The 13,881-nt window shown below is 36.8% G+C and overlaps 1 long non-coding RNA gene across 1 annotated transcript in view; it reads right to left on the reverse strand.

The window, feature by feature from the left end:
• Window positions 1-12,581: 12,581 nt before the first annotated feature.
• LOC131383274 (uncharacterized) overlaps window positions 12,582-13,881 on the reverse strand; it is a 64,732-nt gene continuing 63,432 nt past the window's right edge. The window contains exon 4 of the long non-coding RNA XR_009213173.1: window positions 12,582-13,634. This is a non-coding gene — a long non-coding RNA (uncharacterized LOC131383274). The remainder of the gene's footprint in view (window positions 13,635-13,881) is intronic.

A 13,881-nucleotide genomic window follows, 5' to 3' on the forward strand; every position in this document is an offset into this window, starting at 1 on the left:
ATTCATACCTCAAACCTCAGCATCACACAATATACCCATGTAACAAACCTGTACATGTACCCCTGAGTCTAAAATAAAAGTTGAAATTATTAAAATAATAATAAGACTAATAATCTGATTTAAAATGAGCAAAGGATTTGAACAGACACTTCTCCAAAGAAGATATGCAAATGCACATAAAACAAGCACATGAAAAGACGTTCAACATCACTAGTTATTAGGGAAGTGCAAATCAAACCATAAGAGGTTTTACAATTTATCTTCATGATTTATCTTCATTACGCTTCAATGATATATACTCAAAAAGACAGACAACAACAAGTGCCGGTAAAGAGGTAAAGAAATTGGAACTCTCATTCATTGTTGTTGGGAAGAGAAAGCCAGTGAAGACTCTTTTGAACAGAGTTTGGCAGCTTGTCAGAAAAGTTAAACATAAAAAGATTACCATATTACCCACCAATTTTCTTCCTTGGTATATATTCAAGATAAATAAAAATGTATGTGTACACAATAATGTGTCACAAATGTTCCTAGCGGCATGATTCAAAAGTGGAAGCAATCCCAAATGTCCAAGTGATTAACAGATAAAAAGAATGTGTTATATTCTTACAATGGAATATTATTTAGCTATATAAGGTAGTGAATTACTGATACAAGCTACAACATGATGACCCTTGAAAATGTTATGCCAAGTGAAAGAAGTCAGTCACAAAAGACCACACTTTATATGATTCCATTTATATGGAATGAGCAGGAGAGGCGAATCTACACAGACAAAATAGAAAGTAGATTAGAAGTTGCCTAGAGCTGGGAGAGGATGTAGCTACAGAAAGAGGGGATTGACTGTTAATGCATAAGGAGCTTCTTCTCAAGGTGATGAAAATATTCTAAACTTAGATCTTGGTGATGGTTGCACAATGATGTGAATATATTGAAACCCACTGAATTGTGCACTTTGAATGGGTGAATTTAATGGGATGTGAATTGTACCTCAATAAAGAATTTTAAAAACCATCAAAGGAATAAGTTCTAATGTTCAATAGCAGGGTAGGGTGACTATAATTAACAACCATATATTGTGTATTTCAAAATAGTGACTGGAGACATTCCCAACACATAGAAACGACAAGTGATAAAAGTAATGGATAACCTAAACATCCCCATTTGATCATTACACATTCTATGCATAGAACAAAATATCACATGTATCCCATCAATATATACAAACATTATGTATTGGTAAATAAATAAATAAAATTTTAAAAACCAAAAAAAGAAAAGAAAAGAACAAGAATTCACTGCACTGCAGACAGTGGAGTGGTAAACCAGAGCAGTGTCAATGAGTATGGGGAAAAGTGTATACAAGTGGTAGAGTTGATGTGAAAGAGGTGGATTAGAGGAGATGACTTTCTTCTACTGAAATGATCAACCAGGTATATAGAAGTGTCATGTGCTAAGCTTCCTCTATGGCCTCATTTTTGCTTTTGCTTTTGCCACCCCCAGTGAATCCTGGTCTTTCATTCTTCCAACCCCCATGCCCTTTTCCATCTTGGACTCTTCACCAGGTCCTCTGCCTGGAGTTCTTTGCCTTTGCTGTCCTTCACCTCTTTTTTAGGTAATTCTTAGCCACCACATGCCTGGGTTCCCTGACCACTTCTGTCTAAGCCAGGGTCCCTCATTCTATTTTCTCCTACTATATCTCCAGGAAATAGCACAGCTTGATACACAGAGAACTTTTAATGTTTGTTGAATAAATAGTTAAGTGAATGAATGCTGCATAATTCCAGCTCTGATTGTTCTGATTTGTTGTATTCTTGAAATTCAAGGAAAGTATGCAAGGGCATCTGCTTTTAAGTTACAGATATAGCTGAGCCAAATGTAAGATTTGAAGTATGCTTTTATCTCCTAAATTCAAGTCTTTCTATAAATGGCCAGAGGGAAACTTCACTCACGCCTCCAAACATGCAGGGGACAGTACATAGCTGCAGAACCAGATTTCCACTGCCTGGTTCTCATCTTCACTCAGTTCCTCAGAAATTGGGTGTTTTGCTTTGAGGAAAAAAAAGTTGGCAAGAGCAGTGAGATCCATGTCTCCATGCCTGTTAAGAATCAGTCATCCCCTAGGGTTTCTGGTGGAAGGGAGGTCTTCCCAAACGATTTGTGTTCCCAACAGGGAGCCTGCCTCTGCAGGACATGAAATTAGTTCTAACACATTATCAACTGCACCACTAGACATCCATTCTGACATTTTACAAAAAGGCAAAGACAGAATCACAGCACAGAAATTTCTGCCATGTTGAAAGGGCTTCTCAAGACTAAAGCATCTGTGATTCTGCTGATGAATCAGATCACACTTCCTCCCAACTATTTCACCTTTTGTATCTCTCCACCCTCGTGTTGAGATTCATTTTCTGTTCTTGTGCTGTTTTGCTAAGGGTAATGGACTCTAGCTCCATTCATGTTCCTGCAAAGGACATGATATCATTCTTTTTCATGGCTGCATAGTATTCCATGGTATATATGTATCACATTTGCTTTATTCAATCTGTAATTGATGGGCATATAGGTTGATTCTATGTCTTTGCTATTGTGAATAGTGCTTCAATGAACATTCACGTGTGTGTGTGTCTTTATGGTAGAATGATTTATATTCCTTTGAGAATCTTTTTTTTTCCTAATTCTGTGAAGAATGTCATTGTTAGCATGATAAGAATAGCATTGAATCTGTATGGCAATTTTCGCAGTATTAATTCTTCCTATCTATGAGCAAGTTATGTCTTTCCATTTGTTTGTGTATCTCTGATTTCTTCCAGCAGTGTTTTGTAATTTTCATTGAAGAGATGTTTTATCCACCCAGTTAGTTGTATTCCTAGGTATTTCTTCATGGCAATTGTGAATGGGATTGAATTCCTGATTTGGCTCTCAGCTTGCATGTTGTTGGGGTATAGGGATGCTAGTGGTTTTTGTACATTTATTTTGTATCCTACAACTTTGCTGAAGTTGTTTACCAGCTCAGGGAGCTTTGGAGCAGAGACTATGAGGTTTTCTAGATATAAAATCATATCATCTGCAAACAGGAGTAGTTTGACTTCCTCTCTTTCTATTTGGATGTTGTTTATTTATTCCTCTTTCCTGATTGAACTGGCCATAGCTTCCAATACTATGTTGAATAGGAGCGGTGAAAGAGGGGGCAGATTTTCAAGGGGAATGCTTCTAGCTTTTGCTCATCCAGTATGATGTTGGCTGTGGGTTTGTCATAGATGGCTCTTATTATTTTGAAGTGTGTTTTTTCACTGCTTAGTTTATTGGGGGTTTTTAACCTGAAAGGATGTTGTATTTTATTGAAAAATTTTTCTGCATCTATTGAGATAATTGCGGGATTTTATTTTATTTTATTTCATTTTGTTTTATTTTGAGACAGAGTCTCACTCTGTCACCCAGGCTGGAGTGCAGTAGCTCAATCTCAGCTCACTGCAGCTTCTGCCTCCCAGGTTCAAGCAACTCTCGTGCCTCAGCCTCCCAACTAGCTGGGATTACAGGTGTGCACCACTACACCTGCCTAATTTTTGTATTTTTTAGTAGAGACAGGGTTTCTCCATGTTGGCCAGGCTGGTCTTGAACTCCTGACTTCAGGTAATCTGCCAGCCTTGGCCTCCCAAAGTGCTGGGATTGTAGGCATGAGCCACCACACCCAGCCTTCATGAGATTTTTGTCTTTAGTTTTGTTTTTGTGATGAATCACATGTATCGATTTGTATATGTTGAACAAACCTTGCATCCAAAGGATAAAGCTTACTTGATCATGGTGGTTAGCTTTTTGATGTGCTGCTGGATTCAGTTTGCCAGTGTTTTGTTGAGGATTTTTGCATCTATGTTCATCAAGGTTATTGGCCTGAAGTTTTTGTTGTTATTGTTTTTGTTGTTGTGGTGTCTCTGCCAGGTTTGGTATTAGAATGATGCAGAACTCATAGAATGAGTTTGGGAGGAGTCCCTTCTCCTCAATTTTTTTATAATTGTATCTGTAGGAATACTACCAGCTCTCTTTGTACAGCTAGTAAAATTCAGCTGTTAATTTGTCTTGTCCTAGGCTGCTTTTTGGTTTCTAGGCAATTTCAGAGCTTGTTATTGGTCTATTCAGGAATTCACTTTTTCCTGGTTCAGTCTTGGGAGGATGTATGTGTCCAGGAATTTATTAATTTCCTCTAGATGTTCTAGTTTGTGTGCATAGAGGTGTTCATAGTAGTCTCTGATGAGTATTTGTATTTCTGTGGGGTTAGTGATAATGTCCTCTTTTGTCATTTCTAATTGTGTTTATTTGGACTTTCTCTGTTTTCTTCATTATTCTAGCTAGAAGTCCATCTACCTTATTAATTTTTTTCAAATAATCAACTCCTGAATTTGTTGATCTTTTGTATGGTGTTTTTATGTTCTCAAACTCCTTCAGTTGAGCTCTAATTTTGGTTATTTCCTGTCTTCTACTAGTTTTGGGGTTGGTTTGCTCTTGCTTCTGTAGTTCTTTTAGTTGAGATTTTAGGTTGTCAATTTTAGGTCTTTCTAACTTTTTGATGTGGACATTTGGTACTATAAACTTCCCCCTAAACACTGCCATAGCTGTGTCCCAGAGATTCTGGTGTGTTGCATCTTTGTTTTCATTAGTTTTAAAGAATTTCTTGATTATTGCCTTAATTTCATTATTTATCCAAAAGTCATTCAAGAGCAGGTTGTGTGGTTTTGAGTGATTTTCTTAGCATTGATTTTTATTTTTATTTCACCATGGTCTGAGAGTGTGGTTTGTATGATTTCAGTATTTTTAAATTTGCTGAGTGTTGTTTTATGTCCTATTGTGTGGTCTATATTACTGTATTTGCCGTGTGGCTATAAGAAGAATGTATATTCTGTTTTTTGGGGTGGAGAGTTTTGTAGATGTCCATTAGGTCTATTTGGTCAAGGTTTGAGTTCAAGTTCTAAATACCTTTGTTAATTTTCTGCCTTAATTGTCTATTTAATACTGTCAGTGTGGTATTGAAGTTTTGTACTATTATTGTGTGGGAGTCTATGTCTCTTTGTAGGTATCTAAGAACTTGCTTTATGAATCTGGGCACTCCTGTGTTGGGTGCATATATATTTGGAAAAGTTAGGTCTTCTTGTTGAATTGAACCCTTTACCATTATATAATGCCCTTCTTCATCTTTTTTAATCTTTGTTGATTTGAAGTCCATTTTGCCTGAAATTAAGATTGCAACCCCTGCTTTTTTCTGTCTTCCATTTGCCTGGTAGATTTTTCTCCAATCACTTATTTTGAGCCTTTGGCTGTCGCTGCATGTGAGATAAGTCTCTTGAAGACAGTATAGCACTGAATCTTGATTCTTTATACAGCTTGCCACTTTGTGCCTTTCAATTGGGGCATTTAGCTAGCCTGTTTACATTCAAGGTTAGTATTGACACATGTGGATTTTATCCTGTCATCATGTTGTTAGCTGGTAATTATGCAGACATGTTTGTGTGGTTGCCTTCTCATGTCACTGGTCTGTATACTTAAGTATGTGTTTGTATTTGCTGGTAACAACCTTTCCTTTCCATATTTAGTGCTCCTTTCAGGACTTCTTGTGAGGTGGATCTGGTGTTAGTGAATTCTCTCACATTTGCTTGTCTGAAAAGGATTTCCTTTCCCTTCACTTATGAAGCTTAGTTTGGTTGGATATGAAATTCTTGGTTGGAGTTTTTTTCTTTAAAAGTGTTAACTATGAGCCCATTTTTTGGCTTGTAGGATTTCTGCTGAAAGGTCTGCTGTTAGCCTGATTGGGTTCCCTTTGTAGGTGACTTGCCCTTTCTCTAGGTGCCTTTAACATTTTTTTCTTTCATTTTGACATTAGAAAATCTGACGCTTATGTGTTTTGGGGATAATCTTCTTGTGTAGCAGCTTGAAGGAATTCTCTGCATTTTTTGAATTTGAATGATGGCCTCTCTAGTGAGATTGGGAAAGTGTTCATGGAAGAGATCCCAAAATATGTTTTTCAAATTGTTTGCTTTCTCCTCATGTCTTTCAGGGACGTTATTTGTAGATTTGGTCTCTTTACATAATGCCATATTTTCCAGAAGTTTTGTTCATTACTTTGCATTCTTTTTTACTTTATTTTTGTCAGTCTTACTTCAGAAAGCCAGTCTTCAAGCTCTGAGATTCTTTCTTCACATTCTTTCCTCAGCAATCTATTCTGCTCTTAATACATGTGATTGCATTATGAAATTCTTGTAGTGTGTTTTTCAGCTGTATCAGATCAGTTTGGCTCTTTCTTATAATGGCCATTTTGTTTACCAGCTTGTGTATTGTCACCCTGTAATCCTTAGGTTCCTTGCACTGGGTTTTGATGTTCACCTGAATCTCAGTGATCCTTGTTCCTATCCATATTCTAAATTCTATTTCCTGTCATTTCCACCATCTCAGCCTGGTTAAGAACCCTTGCTGGACAATTTGTGTGGTTGTTTGGAGGAGGAGACACTCTGGCCATTTGAGTTGCTGGAGTTCCTGCACTGGTTCTTTCTCATCTCTGGCTGAGGGCGTTCTTTTAATGGCAGTGTAGATTGAGTACAATTAGTAGAATTATTTACTGGATATTTCCAGAAGGTTAAGGCTTTGTGCATAGTCTTTATTTTTAGCTGATTTGTTGTCTTTGGTTTCACGGGGGTGTATGTTAGCAAACTATTTTTGGTGTTGAAGTTTTGGGGTGCAATCCAGTAGGTGGTACTTAAGTGTAATGGTCAGTAGGCAGGCTCTTGCTCAGTTACATGGCACCTATATATTTCCTCACAGTTGCAATCATGTTCCCTGTCGATGCTCTGAAAGTATAGGCTCCTCTCCCACTTGAGTGCTGGCTGCAGTTCATGGCTTGGCACTCCCAAACTGCACACCTCAGCTCTAGGGTGATCTCAGGATTTATGTTCTCTCTCAAACTTGGAGGCAACAGAAAAAGGGATCTTAGCAGTGATTGTGGCCAAGGGTCTTTTGCTTTTCTCCTGGAGCTATAGCTGGTAGTTTAGGGCACTTGATTTTCAGATCTTCAACAACATGTGAAGTTTTTCCTAAAATTATTCTCAAGAAGCTGCTTCTCTTTTCCACCTCTATTCCCACAATATTCTGTCACTCTTAGAAAAAGAAAGGCACAACTATCACTATCCTGAATCTTACTATGGTATATTCATCCAGGGTGTAAAAAACATAGAGTTGCAAAACAAAGGCACAGTCAAAATCTTGGTGTTAGAACCAAGAAAGAGAATGATATTTAAAAACTGCATTGAAAATTGTTTTACAAATCAAGTGAAATCTTGATTTGTTTATTTGTTATTTACAAATAAATTATTGATTATTGATTTATGTATTAGTTTATTAATAAATTAGTTATTTATTAATATTAATAAATTAGTTATTAACAAATAAGTTATTTATTGTTTATTTGTTATTTACAAATCAAGTGCTAATCTTTTAGTTTTTATCAAAACTAAACAAGGGTCTAATTGAGTTATCTAATAAATTATTAAAAATTATTTTTCAACTTCAATGAAGTTTTAGGATACAAAATCAACATACAAAGATCAGTAGCATTTCCATACACCCATAACATTAAAACTGACACCCAAATAAAGAATACAATGCAATTTAAAATAGCCACACACAAAAACAAAATACCTAGGAATACATCTAACCAAGGAGGTGAAAGATTTCTACAAAGAGAACTACAAAACACTGCTGAAATATATCACAGATGATACAAACAAGTGAAAAAACATTTCATGCTTATGGATTAGAAGAACCAACATTGTTAAAATGGCCATACTGCACAAAGCAATCTACAGATTCAATGCTGTGGTAGTTTGATGTTAGATTATCAAACTACAAACATCATTTTTCACAGAACTAGAAAAAACTATTCTAAAGTTCACATGGAACCAAAAAAGAGCCCAAATGTCCAAAGCAATCCTAAGAAAAAAGGAACAAAGCCAGAGACATCACATTAAATGACTTCAAATTATACTATAAAGCTACAGTAACCAAAACAGCGTGGTACTGGTACAAAAACAGACACATAGACCAATGAAACAGAATATAGAATCTAAAAATAAAGCCGTATACCTATGACCATCTTATCTTTGACAAAACTCACAAAAATAAGCAATGGGAAAAAGATGCCCTGTTCAATAAATGCTGCTGGGATAGCTGGCTAGCCATATACAGAAGAATGAAACTGGACCCCTACCTTTCACCATATACAAAAATTAACTCAAGGAAGATTAATAATTTAAATGTAAGACTTCAAGCTATGAGATTTCTAGAAGAACACCTAGGAAACACAATTCTGGACATTTGCCTTGGAAAAGAATTTATAACTAAGTCTTCAAAAGCAACTGCAATAAAAACAAAAATTGACGAGTGGGACCTAATTAAACTAAAAAGCTTCTGCACAGAAAAAGAAACTATCAACAGAGCAAACAGACAACCTACAGAATGGGAGAAAATATTTTCAAAGTATGCATTCAACAAATGTCTAATATCCAGAATCTATATGCAACTTAAACAAATTAACAAGCAGAAAACAGATAACTCTATTAAAAAGTGGGTAAAATGGGAGGCGGAGGCTGCAGTGAGCCAGGAATGCACCACTGCACTCCAGCCTGGGCTATAGAGAAAGCCATTGTCTTGAAAAAAAAAAGTGGGCAAAAGACATTAACAGGCACATCTCAAAAGAGGACATACAAGTGGGTAATGAACATATGAAAACACGCTCCACATCACTAGTCATCAGAGAAATGCAAATCAAAGCCACACTGAAAAACCATCTCACATACGTCAGAATGGCTATTATTAAAAAATCAGAAAATAACAAATGTTTGCAAGGCTGTGAAGAGAAGGGAACACATATACTGTTGGTGGGAATGTAAATTAGTTCAGCCACTGTTAAAAGCAATTTGGAGATTTCTCAAATACCTTAAAGCAGAACTACCATTTAGCCCAGCAATCTTATTCCTGGATATATATCCCCCAAAACACAAATCTTTCTACCAAAAAACCACATGCTCTTGCATGTTCATTGCAGCACTCTTCACAATATGAAAGACATGGAATCAACTTAGTTAACCCATCAGTGGTGGACTGGATAAAGAAAATGTGATATATATACACCATGGAATACTAGCAGCCTTGAAAGAATGAAATTATGTTTTTTGCAGCAGCATGGATACAGATGGAGGCCATTTTCCTAAGTGAATTAATGCAGGAACAGAAAATCAAATACAAATACTGTATGTTCTCACTTTTAAGTTAGAGCTAAACACTGGGTACTCTTGGGCATAAAGATGGCAATGAGAGACACTGGGTACTCCTAGAGTGGGGAGGGAGAAAAAGGAACAAGGGTTGAAAAACTATTGGGTACTATGCTCACAACCTGGCTGACAGGATCATTCATACCCCAAACCCCAGTGTCATGCAACATACCTAGGCAACAAACCTGCACGTGTACCCACTGAATCTAAATAAAAGCTGAAAAAAATTATTTTTCATGATAGATCAATATGCGATTTGGGGCATATAATATAGAAGGAGCTTATTTCAGGCATCTATTTCTGCCTAACAACCCTCAAACAGCGCCTTAAACAACAATTTAATATTTCTCATAATTCTTTAGGATAGGAACTTGGAAGTGAGCTTAGCTGGGTAGTTCTTTTGCTCCTTGCCAACTGGGGTCATTTACTTGGTTGTTTTCAGTTGGCAAGTAGACTGAGATAAAAAGTCCAAGGAGGTTTCTCGCACTTGTCTGGTGCCTCTGACCCCGCCATGTGACTCCACATGGACTTTCTCCCAAGATAATAGAATATGAACTTCTTATATCATAAGAACTTCTTAAGTTAGAGCTAAACACTGGGTACTTTAATAGTTCTTTTATAAGAAGTTCTTATATTATAAGAAGTGGGTAAGAACTTCTTATACTATAAGAATATAATACAAGAAGTTCTTTTATAAGAACTTCTTATAAGAATATAATATAAGAAGTTCTTTGAGAGGTCAATAGTTGTACCTCTCTAAGTAGCTTTGAAAAGTAAATAGCAGCTTCCAGACCTCTTAAATATTAGGCCCAGAACTGTCATGGTGTCACTTTCTTTTTTATTTTTAATTATTATACTTTAAGTTCTGGGATACATGTACAGAATGTGCAGGTTTGTTACATAGGTATACACATGCCATGGTGGTTTGCTGCACCCATCAACCATTTACATTAGGTATTTCTCCTAATGCTATCCCTCCTCCAACCCCCGACCCCCCAGCAGGGCCCAGTGTGTGATGTTCTCCTCCCTGTGTCCATGTGTTCTCATTGTTCAACTCTCACTTATGAGTGAGAACATGCAGTGCTTGGTTTTCTGTTCCCGTGTTAGTTTACTGAAAATGATAGTTTCCATCTTCATCCATGTCCCTGCAAAGGACATGAACTCATCCTTTTTATGGCTGCATAGTATTCCATGGTGTATATGTGCCACATTTTCTTTATCTAGTCCATCATTAATGAGCATTTGGGTTAGTTCCAGGTATTTGCTATTGTGAACAGTGTTGCAATAAACATATGTGTGCATGTGTCTTTATAGTAAAATGATTTATAATCCTTTGGGTATATACCAAGTAATGGGATTGCTGGATCAAATGGTATTTCTGATTCTAGATCCTTGAGGAATTGCCACACTGTCTTCCACACTGGTTGAACTAATTTACACTCCCACCGACAATGTAAAAGTGTTCCTATTTCTCCACATCCTCTCCAACGCCTGTTGTTTCCTGACTTTTTAATGATCGCCATTCTAACTGGTGTGAGATGGTATCTCACTGTGGTTTTGATTTGCATTTCTCTAATGACCAGTGATGATGAGCTTTTTTTCATGTTTGTTAGCCACCTAAATGTCCTCTTTTAAGAAGTGTTCGTTGATATCCTTTGCCCACTTTTTGATGGGGTTGTTTGCTTTTTCTTGTAAATGTGTTCAAGTTCTTTGTGGATTCTGGATATTAGCCTTTTGTCAGATGAGTAGATTGCAAAAATTTTCTCCCATTCTGTAGGTTGCCTGTTCACTCTGATGATAGTTTCTTTTACTGTGCAGAAGCTCTTTAGTTTAATTAGATCCCATTTGTCAATTTTGGCTTTTGTTGCCATTGCTTTTGGTGTTTTAGTCATAAGGTCTTTGCCCATGCCTATGTCATGAATGGTATTGCCTAGGTTTCTTCTAGGGTTTTTATGGTTTTAGGTCCTAAGTTTAAGTCTTTAATCCATCTTGAGTTGATTTTTGTATAAGGTGTAGGGAAGGCTTCCAGTTTCAGTTTTCTGCATATGGCTAGCCAGTTTTCCCAACACTGTTTATTAAATAGTGAATCCTTTTCCCATTGCTAGTTTTTGTCAGGTTTGACAAAGATCAGATGGTTGTAGACATGTGGCATTATTTCTAAGGCCTCTGTTCTGTTCCTCTGGTCTATATGTCTGTTCTGGTACTAGTACCCGCTGTTTTGGTTACTGTAGCCTTGTAGTATAGTTTGAAGTCAGGTAGCATGATGCCTCCAGGTTTGTTCTTTTGGCTTAGCATTGTCTTGGCTATATCGGCTCTTTTTTGGTTCCAAATGAAATTTAAAGTAGTTTTTTCTAATTCTGTGAAGAAAGTCAGTGGTAGCTTCATGGGGATAGCATTGAATCTATACATTACTTTGGGCACTATGGCCATTTTCACAATATTGATTCTTCCTATCTATAAGCATGGAATGTTTTTTCATTTGTTTGTGTCCTCTCTTATTTCCTTGAGTAATGGTTTGTAGTTCTCCTTGAAGAGGTCCTTCACATCCCTTGTAAGTTGTATTCCTAGGTATTTTATTCTCTTTGTAGCAATTGTGAATGTGAGTTCACTCATGATTTGGCTCTCTGACTATCTATTGTTGGTGAATAAGAATGCTTGTGATTTTTGCACATTGATTTTGTACCCTGAGACTTTGCTGAAGTTGCTTATCAGCTTGAGATTTTGTGCTGAGATGATGGGGTTTTCTAAATATACAGTCATGTCATCTGCAAACAGAGACAATTTGACTTTCTCTCTTCCTATTTGAATATCCTTTATTTCTTTCTCTTGCCTGATTGTCCTGGCCAGAACTTCCAATACTATGTTGAATAGGAGTGGTGAGAGAGGGCATCCTTGTCTTGTGCTGATTTTCAAAGGGAATGCTTCCAGCTTCTGTCCATTCACTATGATATTGTCTGTGGGTTTGTCATAAATAGCTTTTATTGTTTTGAGTTGCATTCCATCAATACCTAGTTTATTGAGAATTTTTAGCATGGAAGGGTGTTGACTTTCTCCAAATTAAATTGGTCAAAGAAAATTTCAAGACCAGCCTAAAGACAAAGGTAGAAGAAATAGATTTGACCTCTTGTCGGATGAAAGAATATGTATGTACCTGAAGGAAGGAAATGATGGCAGGCATCTTTGGAGACTACCTACCATAGAATTCAATGAATTAAGTGACATCACTATAATAAGACTCCTTCTTGCCAAATACTTTTCAATGATTTATTCGGAAATATTGAGGGCCTATTACATGTCTGGCACTGCTCTAAGAATAAAGGATACAATCATGAACAAAAGCCTACTCATTTTGAGCAACAGAAAAGATAGCCATATTTTGCAATAAAAAATACTTTATAAATGTCAGCAATTATTGTTGACTCTGAGGTGACAAAACAATACATCAGTCATTTGTACTTAACTTTGCAGCATGGCCAACCTATAGTGCACTAGTAACTGTAAGAAATTTCTATATTACTTTAGGATCGTGTGGTCAGATAAGTCTTATTTTCAATTAGTTTTAGTTACAGGAAAGCATAGAATCACCAGTTGGAATTAATTTCCATTTCTAGCTCACTATTCCAACAAAAGCATATGGTTTTATAGAAAAGGACATCCCTGCTGTTTGAAGACTAAGAGATGACAGAACTATAAAAAATGGATAATGTCTGAGAATGGTTTTCAGAAATTTGATGAGGAATTTCCTGTACAGTCTGGAGTGGAAAGACTAAGATGTTGTCTCAGTTGTTAAAGTCCAAGTATCCTTTTTCTTATTACTAAAAATATTTCTGCTTTGTCATATATAATACTCCTGTTATATGTTATACAATATGTAATTCTCCTAATAAAAATATATTATTTCATAAATGCTCAGATAAATAACTAGTAAGGTTTTAATGGTTGGCAATCCATCTAAATGAGAATTGACAGTTAGGTATAGGAGATCAGGGGTATACCAGTGTGTGATGACCGTAAGCCATCGTGTTGCCAGCCCAGCATCTATGTACAAAACATAGCACTCCTTCTCCCTCTGCCCCATGAACATGTCTCCATATTGAGCTCTGATGACTCATGCTTGTACAATGGGACCCATTCCATTGACCGCTGTTGGTTGGAACAGACTTGGGCACTTGATCCAGACTGAGACAATTAGTTAAGATTAGGCCTGAGGGAAGTTAGTCTTTTTGATGTAACTAGACCTATTAGACACATGTGAAGCTTGGGTGCTGTGGTTTGGCATCTTCCACCTACCATACTTCCTCCAGCAAAGCAGAGGAATCCATTCTGCAAAGACAAAGAAAGAAGAATGTCAGAAATGCACATGTTCTAGTAAATGAGGATCCTTCTGCATTTTTAGTGACTGGGTCCAGTACCCGCCTGCCCTTAACTTCTGCAAGGCACCGTGTACCTTCCTAATAAATTCCCTTTTTCTCTTTCAGCTATAATCAGAGGATGCTCATCAGAGTTTAAGGACAGCAGTCACAGGGGAGGAAGCAAAGTAGACCAGAACTAGGTAGGGGAACCAGTAGAA

This window comes from Hylobates moloch, unplaced genomic scaffold, assembly GCF_009828535.3.
Source record: "Hylobates moloch isolate HMO894 unplaced genomic scaffold, HMol_V3 SCAFFOLD_4, whole genome shotgun sequence".
Taxonomy (NCBI): Eukaryota; Metazoa; Chordata; class Mammalia; order Primates; family Hylobatidae; genus Hylobates; species Hylobates moloch.